Source organism: Myotis brandtii, unplaced genomic scaffold (genome assembly GCF_000412655.1).
Source record: "Myotis brandtii unplaced genomic scaffold, ASM41265v1 scaffold299, whole genome shotgun sequence".
Classification (NCBI taxonomy): Eukaryota; Metazoa; Chordata; class Mammalia; order Chiroptera; family Vespertilionidae; genus Myotis; species Myotis brandtii.
Genome location: NW_005361430.1, coordinates 179,451 through 194,556, shown reverse-complemented (window position 1 = coordinate 194,556; position 15,106 = coordinate 179,451). Strand labels below are relative to the sequence as shown.

General features: G+C 41.2%; 1 pseudogene; it reads left to right on the top strand.

Annotated features, from left to right (window-relative positions):
* The first annotated feature begins 4,425 nt into the window (after positions 1 to 4,425).
* Positions 4,426 to 5,065, top strand: LOC102246135 (annotated as a pseudogene).
* The last annotated feature ends 10,041 nt before the right edge of the window (positions 5,066 to 15,106 follow it).

Sequence of the window (15,106 nt, the reverse complement as noted above, 5' to 3'; positions counted from 1 at the left end):
AGTAATTGGTGTCTGCCCGGACGGGGAGACGTTTTTATGTGAATAGAGTACAAAATGTCGGGGAATGCCGGATAGCTGGCTTACAGTTTTTATTCACGGGGTTATGTACTGCGCACTGGGTTACGGGTGTTACAGTAGGTCTTGGGCAAAAAACAAACAAACAAAAACAACATTATGTTGAGATTCTGCTTCCTGGCAAATTGTCGACAGTTTAGCTCAAATTAACTCACAAAAATTCTTTAAAACACACACACACACAAACGCAACAACTTTGAAAAATCCCGCCGCTGCTTGAAGGAGCTTGCTCGGCCCTCACAGGTCATCTCCGCGTGCTTATCGTGGACCAGCCTGGAGATGAGACACCGCTGGGAGGAGTTCGGGCCTCGGGAGGTATATTTGCTACAATGAATAATACGGAGGCTCCGACCATCGGAAGAGTAGGGACCTGAGGAACACGCACAGGAGGGAACACAAATCATACCAAATACAAAAACAGCCTTAACACATGCCATATCACGTACAGAATCACTGACAATTCCATTGGGAAGATTACACTTGGATTCATCAGGAATGGAAAATTGCTAAATGGAGGTATCAGGATGGTTAACTTAACTTGAAAAACACTCAACAGGTTAAATGCAGGACTCCAGGTGACAGACTTGTCTTTTCAAGGCAAAAAAAAAAAATCATCCTTCTGCAGAGAGAGTATTGTTCACATAACTGAGAAGGTGAACTATTCCAAAAAGAAAAGAGTAAGGCTTCCTAAAAGATAAATCGCTGACTTTGGGACTAGAGAAACCTCTACCCATTCAAACTAACAAAAGGATAGAGGTCTCGTGCATATTTCCTTAGATCCACCTGCAGCTTTTTGTGGAGTCTAACTCTGCCCTTAAAATGCCCTTGCCCAGCTCTCAAGGTCAGCTACCCTAAGTGACAGGTTAACTCTGATGTGTTTTAGTAGTAGAGCCGAAATAGCCTTTTTACTAAAATCAAAGAATTGCCATACTACCAGTTCACTTTTTTTTTTTTTACCAGTTCACTTTTTTAAAAAAAAATACCAAAATATATAAAGAAAAAATATTAGAAAACTGAAGTTTAGCGATAATCTTAATGGGAAATAACACATTGTATAACATCATGTTGTAATGTTAAAAAAAATTGCAAATTGAACAATTAGAGGTTAGCAATCTCAGCTTCCTAATTAGTAGTCTGTAAGATACTTACTTATACATACTTGTTGCCTTAGGCATCATCAACAGGAGATTATAATTAAGATGCTTCCTGAAGACTTTTTTTTTTTAGTTGAATTAAGCCTGACTTCAGTTTGTTTTTCGATAATTGTACTAGTTTGTTTTAATTAATGCTGGGAGCAATGCTGACTTTTGTGACAAATCTCTCATGAAAGATCATCCTGATTATCTTCCTTAGCCTTATACCTTGCCACTCTATTTGCATTTTAGATCCTACAGAAATAACAAGAATTAATGTGTACGGTATTGATTATTTGCTAAGTATAAGCCACTGAATTCAGTGCTTCACAGCTTTTAAGCCTCCCTAAAATCCTTGCAATAGGAATTATCAGCCTTCATTTTATAGGTGAGGAGCCAGTAATGTTGGAGGATATCTAAACATTGTGATTCCAAGAACCCATGATCTTTAAAGGCTACATGTAGTTTTCCAATAAGCTACGCCTTTCTCTCCGTCGGAGATGTCTTTCTCATAGTCATCCTAGCAAACACTTAAGAATTCATAACTCAGCCCTAACCTGTTTGGCTCAGTGGATAGAGCATTGGCCTGTGGACTGAAGGGTCCCGGGTTCTATTCCGGTCAAGGGCATGTACCTTGGTTGCAGGCATATCCCCAGTAGAGGGTGTGCAGGAGGAAGCTGATCGATGTCTATCCTTCTCCCTTCCTCTCTGTAAAAAATCAATAAAATATATATTTTTTAAAAATTCATAACTCAGGTTAAATGTTACTTTAAAGTCTTCCCTGATCTCCTTCTTAATAAGCCTACTCTCCACTACCACCACTATACTACCACTAAGTCTAACACTTCTATTATTGCACTGTCCTTATACATAATTATTGATCTGTTTCTCTCTCTTATTATTAAACTTTGAGCACCTTGAGGGAGGGACTGTTTCCTATTCTCAATTCTCAGTTCCTTGCCATGTGCCTTTCATGTGATCAATAAAGGCTTAAGGGATTTAAATATGAGGGACAATTAACACTTATACATTTACTACTTCGCTTTCTCTTTCCTGACTTCCTGAAATGTTCCTTTTAATATCTCTTCACCCCTTCCTGGTTAAACTTCTCTAGGTTGTCTAAATTTGGTGTTCTCTCCTTCCCTCACAGGCATGCCCTAAAACTATTTCTCTTTGGCTTAAGCTACCACCACTCTACCAAAACTACTTTCACTAAGGCCATCAATAACCTTTGATTGCTAAATCTAGTGGTTTCATTTTACCACTGGTTTTCATTTTACATGATTCTCAGTAGCATCTGACACTATTGATCACGCCTTCCTTGAAATACTCTCTTCGTATTCAGACACCATGCTTCTCTTACCTACTCTGCTATATATATCTTTCTTCTAAGCTTGCTCACTGTCCTTAACAAATACGGTTTTTTCAGGGTTCAGTTCTTAGCCCTCTTATCTTCTAACTATACTATCTCCCTAGGTGATCTCATTCATGCCCATAAATTCAATTTTCTATCTGGTTAGCTAAGGTTTCTGAGATTTTTATGTTTAGCCCACAACTTTCTTCTGTGATCTGGACCCAGACATGCAATGGTCGAGTTTCTATTTCCACTTGGAGTATGAAAGCCACCTTAAAGTCATCATATCCAAGACTGAACTTTACCTCTCCCACAGCTGCAGTAATTGCAATTACAGCAAGAACAATACACAAAAAGCCTAGTCCTCCTCCACTATGTTCCCCATCTCAAACAGTAGCAACCTCAGCTACATCGTCAAGTGCTCAAGGCAGAAACACTGGTTTAAGTTTGAGGTTGTACTTAGTTCAGCTATTTTTGCCTCAATTTACTTCTAAAGCCACAAATCAGCTGAGTAAAGGGTAAACATGGGCTAAATAGACAGTTGAGGAGCATTTTCTTATTGGTTCCCTTGTACCTCATAAAGCCGTGTCTAATGTACAGTGGACATAATGGCCAGATTGAATAAAATGTTCTCCGGATTAAAATTGAAGTGGCACACACCACATGTATCAGAACCCATTAAATGCTCTCAGTGAGCCACATGATGTAATTACACCCAGGTGTAATGGGCAGGTTATAGGCCTTGACTTTTTATTGTGCCAACACCGAAACAAACTTTCCTTTTGGTGCTTGTCCTGCAAAGCCTGAGAGGTTTTCCACTATATCTGCTTAATGCCTTTGTGGAAAATTCTAGCCACATTTAACAATTATCTTTGACTCTTCCTGTTCCTTACCCTTGACACCCAATTAATCACCAAGTCCTATTGTTTATAACTCCTAGTTTCCACCATTATCACCTGAAAAACTGGTATTTCCCAATTCCACTCTTGCTTTCCTCTCAATTCACCATAAAGTAGCCCGAATGATCTTTTTTCTTTTTAATATGTTTTTATTGACTTTTTTAGAGAGAGAGGAAGGAATAGGGATAGAGACAGAAACATCAATGATAGAGAAAGATCATTGATTGACTGCTTCCTGCAGGCCCTGGGGATTGAACTTGAAACCCAGGCATGTGCCCTGATCAGGAATTGAACCCCAATCTCTTGGTTCTTGGGTCCACACTCAACCACCGAGCCACACAGGCCAGGGTGGAGTGATCTTTTTAAATAACAAGTATGTTTATATCACTCTGTTTTGGGGGAACTTTTCATCAAAGATCAGGGGACACTCCCTTACTATCAGACTGTTTTCTTTATAAGAAAGTAAAAATGTTCAGAAATTCAAGAGAGAGAGATGGGTAAGAAGTGGATAATTTTATTTTATTTTTGCTTTGTTGAGATTAAAGTCAAACTGACTTCTCTACTTTGTGTTACACTATCACCTAGTGCTTGATTGTTTCATTTTAATTGATTGTTGTTCAAATGAATTTTTCCGTTTCAGTATCTACAAACTGAAGTAGGTCCCAATTCACCTCTGTTCATGTGATCCAAATTATATGCCTGATCCTTAAAAGTTTTGTTCAGCCGGTGTGGGCCAGTACTTGAGCATCGACACATGAACCAAGAGGTCACTGGTTCAATTCCTGGTCAGGGCACATGCCCAGGTTGAGTTTGGGCTTGATCCCCAGGAGGGGGCATGAAGGAGTCAGCCAATTGATGTTTCTCACTCATCGATGTTTCTATCTCTCCCTCTCCCTTTCTCTCTCTAAAAATCAATAAAAATATTTTTTAAAAAAAGAAGTTTTGCTCTTTTCCGGCTAGAACCATGGAGGGTGCCGAAGAGAAAAAAGGTTCCTGCTATGCCAGAAACCCTCAAGAAAAGCGAAGGAATTGCACAGAGCTGAAGATCAAGTGCCTGAGAAAGAAGTTTGCCCAAAAGATCCTTTGAAAGGCAAGGAGGAAGCTCATGTATGAAAAAGCTAAACACTATCACAAGGAATACAGGCAGATGTACAGAACTGAGATTCAAATGGCTAGGATGGGTGAAAAGCTGGCAACTTCTATGTACCTGCCAAATCCAAGTTGGCATTTGTCATCAGGATCAGAGGTATCAATGGTGTGAGCCCAAAGGTCCGAAAGGTGCTGTAGCTTCTTCGCCTTCTCCAGATCTTCAATGGCACCTTTGTTAAGTTCAGCAAGGCTTCCATTTACATGCTGAGGATTGTGGAACCATATATTGTAAGGGGGTACCCAAACCTGAAGTCAGTGAATGAATTATGTACAAGCGTAGTTATGGCAAAATCAACAAAAAACGAATTGCCCTGACAGATAACTCATTGATTGCTTGATGTCTTGGTAAATATGGCATCTGCATGGAAGATCTGATTCATGAAATCTATACTGTTGGAAAGTGCTTCAAAGAAGTAAACAACATCCTGTGGCCCTTCAAGTTATCTTCACCATAAGGTGGAATGAAGAGCCATGTTCTCTCCCTAGATTCTCTCTCTAGGTTCTGTATAGAATCTCCAGCCAAGTCCGGTCTCTAGATTCTGTCTCTATGTTCTCTTACCACCCATTTTGTAGAAGGTGGAGATGCTGGTAACAGAGAAGACCAGATCAATAGGCTTAATAGAAGAATGAACTAAGATATCTACCATGGTTATTTTTGTAATCTGGTCAATTAATAAACAATGAGCCCTTTAAAATTGAAGAAAAAAGTTTTTTAACCCAGCGCTGGATTTCCTCTTATGCACACCATTTTTCCTTTGCCAAGTAGGTAGCACTAGTAGACTTTTTATGATCCTATTATCTTCAGAGACACTAATTATGTCATTAATTGGATTAATTTTATTGATATATAATTTCCCAACTCCTTTGTTAATTTTTAATTTTTCCTATTGTTAGAGGAGTAGTCTAATAATGTATACAGCGTACCTTGGAAAGCAAAGCTAGATACGTTAACCAGCTATGGGTAGACATTACTCAAAAGAGGAATGCTGACTTCCCTGCAGCAACTGGGACCGGCAGCAAGGATGGACTGGCTCCCGGCATATAGCTAGTACCCCTGTACAACTACTGTGATATGATACTTATTCAGTCCATTCCAGACAATTGCATAAAGGATTTCTAAACCTGCTATTGGTTATGTTGCTAACCACAGGAGGGAATAGTTTCACACATTACAGGTACCATACATGCAGGCAGCTACTGTAATTCAAATGAATTTGTAGGGGTTCAGAACAAGTCACCTCAAGATGTGCTTCTGCACTATGTAGATTATTTTGAGTTAAAAGGCAACAGGCTTTGCAGGCTCAAGATAAACATTTGCCCCTTTTAATTACCTAGAAGATTTTAAATTTGGGTTGTTGCCCATAATAAGAGATTATTCTCTACCTGCATAGTTTGGTGGAAGCAGAGTGATGAGAGTCTTTTTTTCTTCTTCTTCTAAATTTAGATTAGCAGGAGAAAATATTTGTGAAACTAGTTTCTTTAGCTTAGCGACTCTTGGTTATTTGGTATAAGTATTCATGGGTTTTGTTAATTCTGTACTTCATATCTGGTTTCTCTTCTTTCATCTTGTCATGTGTCCTTAAGAGCATGGCCTTTATGACCAGTGGAAATATTTCTTCTCTGGCCCCCACCATCCAGAGGGTGTACTTGCCTAGCTCTCTGTCCAGCCATGCCAAGCTCTCAAAGCAGTTTTTTGTGTCTATCCATTTCCTCTGAGAGATGGTAAAAACAGGGCTTCTCATTCTTGTATTTCACCACTCAGATTGCATATGCATCTGGCAGCCAGGCTAGTAGACTGTGGATCTGAGTGTAATGAATTTAAACACCCCGTTCAAAAATGGAGAGGGGACATGTTATTCCCTGTGTTTTGCAATAACTGTTTCTAACTCTGGAAATGAACTTCATCTTGTGCGGGTTGCATCATTTAGCACTCTGTTTTGGGGATACACCTTGCATCCATAGTTACTGGCTTGAGTTGCTATTAAGATCCTATTTATCAGCCCCCGCTGGTTTGGCTCATTTGATTGAGTGTTGTCCCATGAATCAGGAGGTCATGGTTTAATTCCCCATTAGGATAAAGCCAGTTGCAGGCTTGATCCCCAGTAGGGGGCGCGCAGGAATCAGCCAATCAATGTTTCTCCTCTCCTCTCTCTCTGAAATCAATAAAACATGTTTTAAAAATAATTTAAAAAATAGATTTGACTTTTTAAAAAAATCCTACTTGTCAAGGCAAGGTGATGGGTCTTTTGAATTGAAAAATCTTCTAAATTGAAAAGAAAGAAAAAATTTTAGAGAGCTTTTAAATTATTATAATGGCTAGTCATCAGGGTTCCTTCACAAGATGGAAGGAGATTATCAAGAGAAGATGGTGGCTGAATAGGCAGACCTTTCTTGCATCTCCTCCCAGGGCCAGGCTGGAAATAACTAAATTGGGGACCATTCACCCAGAATTACCAACTGAGGTCCAGCTGAGGAGGAGATTTATATCAAGGAAGGACAGAGAACACCTAGAGAATAGTAGGAAGGGCAAGATTGAAAGAGGGGCTGACCCAGCTTCCATGGCCAGAAAGACCTTTTCCCTGAGAAGATTGAGGCTCGGAACCCAGGCTGGGCTCCACAGCCCAGAGCACCATAGATGAGACCAGTGGCCCATGTAACATCCAGCTGTGAAAGGCAGCAGGGCTTCTGCCTGCCTGGGAGATCAGAGGTGGTAGACCAGAGCCTGTCAGAGAGAAAGCCTCAGTTTTCTTTTTTTTTAAACCCAGAGCACAGCTACTTATCCAAGACTTTGGTGGAAGGAGGGTAGTGAGGATTCGAGGTGCTAGGGTAGAAAGCATCGTGGGGGAGGGGAGGGAGACAAGGAAAGCAGCAGCTACGAGTCCTGCATTTGGTCATACCCCCACCAACCAAAACAGCCATTTTTCCTGAGAGGCATTGGATTCTTTCAGAAACCACAGCTCAGGAAAAGGAAAAAACTCTGCCCTAGGTGATACAGCCTGCCCCACCCTCAGGCACCCTGCCTACCACACTCTGCATCTTGACCTTTGCAGGGGAAACAGCAGGAGAGGCCAAGCCCTCAAGGGTTTGAACAGTTTCAGGAAGCCTCAGTGACTGGATAAGGGTGGGGCCATCCACCCCATGATCCCAGGAACCTGACTGGTGCTTCCCCCACAGCACAGGAGAGCTGATGGAAACTCCAAGTATCCAGCTGCTCCCACTGGGCGGCATACAAGGATCTCCGCCCAGCTGAGCACAGAGTAATATTCTGGGACACTCTCAGAGGAGTAGCTCCGAGATGGGGAAACACACTTACCACTTTCCCTGAAATCTGAACAGCATCTCCCTCAACAGGGGAGGCCCAGAGGTCTATACTCCCAATTCTTCCTAAAGCCCTTTCAGAAATAGACTTTTGAGTGATTAAGATTGACAGCTGGCTGGCAGATGAAGGCGGGCAGAGGCAGTGCTTGGGGAACCTGGATAAGTTTGCTGACCAAGCCCTAGGCCCTGTGCTGCTAACAAACCAGCCTTACAGTGCAGTTTGCCCCCCCTTGCACTTAGCCAAGTCCTATGGCAGTGATGGCGAACCTATGACATGTGTGTCAGAGGTGACACGCGAACTCATTTTTTTGGTTGATTTTTCTTTGTTAAATGGCATTTAAATATATAAAATAAATATCAAAAATATAAGTCTTTGTTTTACTATGGTTGCAAATATCAAAAAATTTCTATATGTGACACGGCACCAGAGTTAAGTTAGGGTTTTTCAAAATGCTGACACGCCGAGCTCAAAAGGTTCGCCATCACTGTCCTATGGAGACAGACACAAACTGTGGATTGCTTGGAGCTTCAAACGGGCTGCTGAGAGCTAATGAGGACAGTTTCTGAAAGTGGTTAGTACCTAATTACCTCCCGGGGAGCCCAGAACTGGCGGATATAACAGTCAGCTGCAGTAATCAGAAGAGTGGAATCCAAAGAGACCTCCCAGAAGGCATGAAACTGCTGAGATGAACGCCACTTCACCTTTTTTTCTTGTTTCCCCCCCCCCTTTTTTCTTTTTAAATTTATCTTCTTTATCTGCTTTAGTCTCTTGTTTCTTTCACATATCTAATTTTTCTCTTTCCTTTTCCTACTCTATTTATTTTTATGTTTCTCCTGCTTTCTCATCTTTTTTCCTTTTCTTATTTTGTATCTATCTGCTTTCGCCTCTATTTTCCTTTTCAAAATTTTTTCTTCCTCTTTGCTTTTATACCATTTTCCTTCCCATATTTTTTATTATTTTATTTATTACATATCTGCCCCTTCGTATTCCTTTTTCTTCCCCTTTTTCTTCTTGTATTTTCTTTCTTTTTTTCTATCATTCTCACTCTCTTCTCTCTTTTCTAATTCTCTGGCCAGCCTGGATGAGGGGATGATGGCTGTTTGCAGCTGGTCACACCCCCTTCAGGGTGGGGGTCCCCACTGGGGTGCCTGGCCAGCCTGGATGAGGGGATGATGGCTGTTTGCAGCTGGTCACACCCCCTTCAGGGTGGGGGTCCCCACTGGGGTGCCTGGCCAGCCTGGATGAGGGGATGATGGCTGTTTGCAGCTGGTCACACACCCTTCAGGGTGGGGGTCCCCACTGGGGTGCCTGGCCAGCCTGGATGAGGGGATGATGGCTGTTTGCAGCTGGTCACACACCCTTCAGGGTGGGGGTCCCCACTGGGGTGCCTGGCCAGCCTGGATGAGGGGATGATGGCTGTTTGCAGCTGGTCACACACCCTTCAGGGTGGGGGTCCCCACTGGGGTGCCTGGCCAGCCTGGATGAGGGGATGATGGCTGTTTGCAGCTGGTCACACACCCTTCAGGGTGGGGGTCCCCACTGGGGTGCCTGGCCAGCCTGGATGAGGGGATGATGGCTGTTTGCAGCTGGTCACACACCCTTCAGGGTGGGGGTCCCCACTGGGGTGCCTGGCCAGCCTGGATGAGGGGATGATGGCTGTTTGCAGCTGGTCACACCCCCTTCAGGGTGGGGGTCCCCACTGGGGTGCCTGGCCAGCCTGGATGAGGGGATGATGGCTGTTTGCAGCTGGTCACACCCCCTTCAGGGTGGGGGTCCCCACTGGGGTGCCTGGCCAGCCTGGATGAGGGGATGATGGCTGTTTGCAGCTGGTCACACACCCTTCAGGGTGGGGGTCCCCACTGGGGTGCCTGGCCAGTCTGGGTGAGGGGCTGAGGGCTGCTTTCAGGCTGGCGGTTGTTGACTGAAGCTCCCAACCGCTCCTTTTTTTTCTCTTTTTTTTATTTTATTCTGGGCCAGCTTTAGCTCTGGCTCTAGCTCTGAGGCTTCGTATCTGGTTTGTTTGCCGTTCTATAATCGAAACAATGTATAACTTCAGCTCTGAGATCCCGGCAGGCTGAAAGCTGGTTTCTGGGGTTTTGTTTAGCTTCTACATTTGCAACATAGTACATAGTTGCTTAGAGTTGCAACTCAGAGGCCGGCAAGTCAGGCGGGGAACGTTGGAGTCTGCAGTCACTGGAGCAAGCAAGCCTCATGTTCGCTTCCAGCTGCCTGGCTGCTGGCCGCCATCTTGGCTGACAGTTAATTTGCATAAGGATATGCTGATTAGCCAATGGGAAGGGTAGCGGTCGTACGCTAATTACCATTTTTCTCTTTTATTAGTGTAGATTGCTTTTGGTGTTGTTGCAGGGGTCTTGTGTATGTTTTTGTTTTGTTTCTTATTTTGTTTTGTTGTATTTTGTTCTGTTCTGTCAATATCTACACAACTCGAACAACGTGGTTGGGGGTGAGCCTCACAGTCAGCCAACCTGAGAGGAGATCCCATCCACAAATGGGACAACAACACTCAAAATCCAATTATAGCAGGAAAACCCAAATAACTCAAACATGGGGCACACCCAGAGCACTCAGCTTAGGAGATCTAAGAGACTGCACCCCTGGGCCTCACAAAACACCTAATACATAAGACAACCCTACAAAGACTGGGAGGATAAGCAGTTTGATCTAATACATAGAAACAAATACAAAGGGATATTAAAAATGGGGAGACAGCCCAGCCAGTATGGCTTGGTGGTTGAGCATTGACCTATGAACCAGAAGATCACAGTTCATTTCCAGATCAGGGCTCATGCCTAGGTTGCAGGCTTGATCCCTGGTGTGGGGTGTGCAGGAGGAAGCTGATCAATAATTCTCATCTTTGATGTTTCTATCTCTCTCTCCCTCTCTCTTCCTCTCTAAAATCAATAATATATTTTTTAAGAAATGGGGAGACAAAGAAACAACCCACAAATGAAAGAAAAGGAGGAATTGCCAAAAAAGGAACTAAATTAAATGGAGGCAAACAATTTGTTAAATAAAAAATTCAAAGTAATGGTTATTAGTAATGGTTATTAGAACTATAAGGAACTGAACTATAAGGAACTTAATAACAACATTATGGAACTTAATGAGAACTACACCAGCATAAAGAGGTAGAACCCTGGCCAGGCTTGGCTCAGTGATTAGGCAATTAGCCTGTGCACCTGAGGGCCATGGGTTTAATTTCTGGTACAGGATACCTGGGTTGAAGGTTTGATCCCCGGCTCTGGTTGGGGTGCCTGCAGGAGGCAACCAATTGATGTGTATCTCTCACATCAGTGTTTTTCTCTCTCTCCTCTCTCTCTTCCACCCCTCCCTTCCACTCTCTCTAAAAATCAATGGAAAAAAATATCCTCACTCTGGGTGAGGATTTTTAAAAATGGTAGAAACCTTACAAAGAATCAAGTGGAAATGAAGAATGACAGCTGAAATAAAAAATACTCTGGAAGGAATCAACAGTAGACTAGAAGAAGCAGAGGATGGAATCAGTGAACAAGAACATTCATTCAGAGCAGCAATTGGAAAAAATTTTAGAAAGCAGGAGAGTTTAAGGAAGCTTTGGAACTAATGAAATGTAACAACATCTGCATGACAATGGTTCCTTAAGAAGAAGAATCTGAGCAAGGAATCAAGAGCCTGTTTGAAGAAATAATGACAGAAAACTTCCCTAACCTGGTGAAGGAAAAAGTCATTCAAATTCAAGAAACAGTCTCAATCAATATGTACCCCAAAAGACCCACATCTAGATACATCATAATTAAAATGGAAAACATTAAAGACAGAGAAAGAATCTTAAAGGCTGCAAGAGACAGACAGAAAGTTACCTACAAGGGAGCTCCCATTAGACTGTCAGCTGATTTCTCAATAGAAACACTTCAAGCCAGAAGGGACTGGCATAAAGTATACAAAGTAATGAAAAGCAAGGGACTGAATCCAAGACTACTCTATGCAGCAAAGCTATCATTCAAAATTGAAGGAGAAATAAAGAGCTTCATAGACCAAAAAAAAAGGCTAAAAGAGTTTATCACCACCCAACCAGCACTGAAAGAAAGGCTAAAGGGACTGAGAAGGAGAAGAAGAAGAAGAAGAAAAAGAAGAAGAAGAAGAAGAAGAAGAAGAAGAAGAAGAAGAAGAAGAAGAAGGAGAAGAAGGAGAAGAAGAAGAAGAAGACAGAGAGAGAGAGAGAGGAACATAGGCATAAAAAATAAAATTGGCAACAAATAAGTGCCTATCAATAATAACCTTAACCTTAAATGTAAATGGCTTAAATGCTCTAATCAAAAGACATAGGGGAGCTAAATGGGTAAGAAAACATAACCCATATATATGCTGTCTATAAGAGACCCACCTCAGAAAAAAAGACTCTCACAGGATGAAAGCGAAGGGATAGAAAAACTTTTCCATACTAATGGAAATGAAAATAAAGCTGAGGTAGCAATATTCATATATTACAAAATGAAGGCCATCATAAGAGTCAATGAAGGCCACTACATATTACCAAAGGGATCAATACAACAAGAGGATATAACCCTGGTAAATATATATGCACCCAATACAGGAGCACCCAAATATATAAAAAAAAACTTCTGTAGGATTTTAAGGGAGAGATTCACAACAATACAATCAGAGTAGGGGACTTTAACACCCCTCTCACACCACTGGATAGATTTTCTAGACAAGAGGTCAATGGGGGCAAAAGGGAGTCATGTAATACTTTCAATACTAAAGATTTAATTTTGGAAAAAGACATTAATGGGATTTAAACGAAGGTTTTAATACAGCATTACCTAAGATTGGGTGAGCCAAAAAGTCCCTTTCTTTGTCCCCCAACATTAAAGGGCCCTGAACAAGTCTGCTCTATTTATCCCAGTTTGGAGAAATTAAAAAGCTGAAAGATGGATTACAATGAGAAAACCTGACCAGCAATAGCTTGGGGCTACAATTAGGCAAGTTAATCAAGTTAAAGATTGACCACAGGGCCTTGGTATGATCCCTGGCTGAGGAACCAAAGTCTTTTTACTCAAGAGTGGGTAAAATGATCAGGGGATAGAAAAGAGAAATTTCCAGGACTCTTCGATGTGGCCATTCAAGAACTGTTGTACCAAAACCCATTGGTGAAGTCCTGACTCAGGCTATCATTAGATTAAAAGAATATGAAAATGTAAGGATTGATAAAATTATGAAAATTGGAATTTTAGCAAGTTTTATGTAAAGAAGTTATGTCAACTTGACTTGATCATTTTATGGGAATGCTTATATTATAGCTGGCTGGAAACACATCTCCTACCCAGTATTGTAAAACCAAACTTATTGATAAAGTTCTAATGAAGCTACAGTAAGAATGTAAGAGTTGATGAAATCAAGGTCAAAGTTTATAGGTGAATTGGTAAATTTTGAAAAGGTTTTATATGAAGTGTCTCTTTTACCGGATTGTATTGTGGAAATAGACATTGTGTCTTACTGGGGGAACATTCCTCTGTCTAACATACAGTGTCCCAAAAAAATGATACACACACTTTGAAGAATTATAAGGCAGTGTTTATTTTTTAAATATACTTTTATTGATTTCATAGAGGAAGGGAGAGGGAGAGAGAGAGAAATAGAAACATCAATGATGAGAGAGAATCATTGATCAGTTGCCTCCTGCATGCCCCCTACTGGGGGTCAACCCCAAAACCCGGGCATGTGCCCTTGACCAGAATCAAACCCGGGACCTTTTAATCCACAGGCTGATGCTCTATCCATTGAGCCAAACCAGCTTGGGCGGCAATATTTATTAAAATACATTTTATTTTCAAAATTGAACTACCAGTTGTTAAAGTGTGTATACAGTTTTTGGTGACACCCTGTATTATAAAACAGAAGGCATATCCATCCACCCTTCAAGCAATATTACTTAGGTATGCTAAGCAGAAAATATAGCTTTATTGAAAGATTTGTTGCAAAAGGCTTGAAATGTTAAAAAGATAAAAGGTACCTAAAACCAAAGACTATAAAACTGATGTTATTTCTTAAAGGTGATTTCCTCAGATATTTTTTCCTTGGTCTAAGGCCAGTCTAAAGGCCATGTTTAAAGGGAATCTTAAACCAGGGAGGATCCTCAAGTTTTTTGTAAATAGATTATCTCCTGAGCCCAGATAGAAAGAGAAATAAAGTTTCACATATTCTCTTTCCAAATCTAGACCAATTGGTTACTTATCTTTTTTCTCCCAGTTCTGTTGACTGTGTCCTAGGGGTGGATGTGGCTTTCTGCCTGCCTGGGACTTTCAGGTGGTCAGTTCTTTTAGCTATCGGAGGGAATGACTCTGGAAGATAATAAACTGCACCATCTAGAGCCCATTTGATCATTTAGTACTTCCAGAAATACTTACTATTTGTCCAAGTTGAAACCTGACAAGACACTTGAAAGAATTTAATTACCTTTTTGTCAGAAATTTGGCAAAATTGAAGCCGATGATTCAGAATCTGATAGGAATTTTCTCTCTCTCTCTCTCTCTCTTTTTTTTTTTGATAGGAATTTTTTAAGGCCTCCTCTCCTAAGCTAAAATAACACTATGTGCCCAGAGTAAAAGAGTCAAATCAGGAATTATATTATAATTGGACTGGTAGATAAACCTTTAATGTCACTTAAGTTACAACCCAATTCTTTGAGGAACTGAGAACAATTGTTCTTATCTTACACATCTTTGTGAAAACAGAAATGCAGTTCTAGAAATAGTTCAAAGCCCACCTATCTTTACCATCTTCAGTTTCTAAAACTGAAGGAAAAAAGGGGGTGGAAATTAAGTTTTGGGTGTTTTTTTTTTTTTAAGTACAAATGGCTATAGGAGCACCCTTGCCATTTTCTCCATAAATATCAAGAAAAGCATTAGCTATCTAGCAGGTAACCTTAATTTATTCCATCTGCCAAAAAACAGTTTGAATCCAAATGTTCTTTTACATTATCATACTCATCTCATGACAATAATTTTAAAACAAAGACTGTGAGATCTCAGGAAAACACTTGTATTCATCAAGCATTTAAAGAATATGATAAAGGATCCAGATGAAGAGATACATAGGGAGAGATTCTAGGAGGGTCCCAGGTACAGGAGCTTCTGTCTCCATGGAGTTGGGGTGTGTCATCCTCCCAGTACATGGA